The sequence below is a fragment of the Pseudophryne corroboree genome, chromosome 8 (genome assembly GCF_028390025.1).
Source record: "Pseudophryne corroboree isolate aPseCor3 chromosome 8, aPseCor3.hap2, whole genome shotgun sequence".
Classification (NCBI taxonomy): Eukaryota; Metazoa; Chordata; class Amphibia; order Anura; family Myobatrachidae; genus Pseudophryne; species Pseudophryne corroboree.
Genome location: NC_086451.1, coordinates 178691911 through 178693619, shown reverse-complemented (window position 1 = coordinate 178693619; position 1709 = coordinate 178691911). Strand labels below are relative to the sequence as shown.

Below are 1709 nucleotides of genomic sequence, written 5' to 3'. Positions count from 1 at the left end.
CTGCTGCAGCCCTTGTAGATTCTTATAAAAAAAAGTTCTTCTTTTCTTGTCAAAATTAATAGCTAAGAATAGGCTGCCTGAGGCAGCCCCCTGTTAAGTGGCCTGCTACTGAAGGCACCAACTACAAACTGAGCTCCCTGTTCATGGAAGCGAGGTTATAGAGCAGGGGGCGCTGAGCATCTTGGGAACAGTCAAAAGCTTTGAGCCTGTTGGTGCCTCAGATCAAGATCCTACTCTACACCCCAATGTGAATCCTTGTGGAGTCCAGTGTACCCCACAGAAGAAATGAATGTGTCACACCCATTGGCAGCAACATTAGAATAGCTGCTGATGGGCACAATTGAGAAAGGAAGGGGGGAAAACATTTGAATCCAGCACATATATGTAATTTGAATATGTAATTTGTACCTTCCTACTTTAAAATGTAATGGATGAACCTCACCCTGTGAGAACTATCTTCATGATCAAGAGATCTCATACGCAAGAAAAGCATGTGTTGGGATAGGGCTGTGGAGGGCGGCTGCTCGAGCACACCCCCGTCAAGTTAAGGAGATTCAACTGAGGAAGCACAAGGGAACTCTTGTCTGGGGACAACAACTGCAGGGAGACCACATCTTTTCAGATGAAAATGAGAGGGCGGAAGGCTGCCTAATACTGAAGCACCCTCAAACATCAAACCATATGCAACAACTAGTACAAGCATTCCTGGGGAAAGGTCTGCAGCAGACGGATTTGCATACGGTGATGTCATCCAAGCAGTGGGCCAAAGTTGGCTGGAACCCTCATCTGCATATGAAAAGAGAAAGGGGCGCTTGGATGACCCCTAGTTCGCATTGAACACCCCCCACCCTCCTTTGGTGTGGGGCTCATGTTGGCCATGCCCCAGCCCCTGAAGCATTCAAGCTGATTTCTTGCAGCAGCTGGGCACTGTAACAGCTCCAGAGCTGCTCTGTAATGCAAATAAAAGGGTGTGGGCCCTGCAACACCACCTGTAGTTCGCATTGTGCGTTGGAAGGCACAAAGTAAGCAGACGGGAGAAGTCAGGATAGTGCGCAAGGGCATAGAAGGGAGGGGCTCAAGAAAAGAGAAGTGGAAACAGACAGCAAACTAGGCGGGAGAGAGACCTGAGACAATGAGATCTAAATTATACCAGAGCCAACCAGGGGAAAGCACAAATGCAGTCCCCCCCCCCCCCCCTACCACAAATTATGCAGTCGAGATTCCCACATTTGGGGAAATCACAGAGGTCAGCATACCCAGAATGCAATGAATGAACCTCACCCTGGGAAAACAATCTTCATGACCATGGTATCACCTAAGCAAAATAAGTATGATTTGAGATAGGGCTGGGGAGGGCCGCTGCTCAGGCACACCTCCGTCAAGTAAAGGAGATTCAACTGAGGCAGCACAAGGGAACTCTCATCTGGGGACAACAACTGCAGGGAGAACACATTTTCAGACGAATGTGTGAGGGCAGAAGGCTGCCTAATACTGAAGCACCCCCCAAACAACAAACCAAATGCAACAACTAGTGCAAGCATTCCTGGGGGAAGGCCTGCAGCAGATGGATTCGCATATGGTGATGTCATCCAAGCAATGGGTATAGTTGGCTGCAACCCTCGTCTGCATATGAAAAGAGAAAATGGTCACGCAGGGCATGGCGGCCTTTGTGGGGTTGCGCTTGGATGACCCCTAGATCGCTTTATACA

At 49.0% G+C, this 1709-nt stretch overlaps 1 non-coding gene across 1 annotated transcript; it reads right to left on the bottom strand.

The window, feature by feature from the left end:
• Positions 1-1160: 1160 nt before the first annotated feature.
• On the bottom strand, positions 1161-1332 carry LOC134951815 (U1 spliceosomal RNA). Its single transcript, XR_010184486.1, has one exon. It is a non-coding gene; the product is annotated as a U1 spliceosomal RNA (small nuclear RNA).
• Positions 1333-1709: the final 377 nt, after the last annotated feature.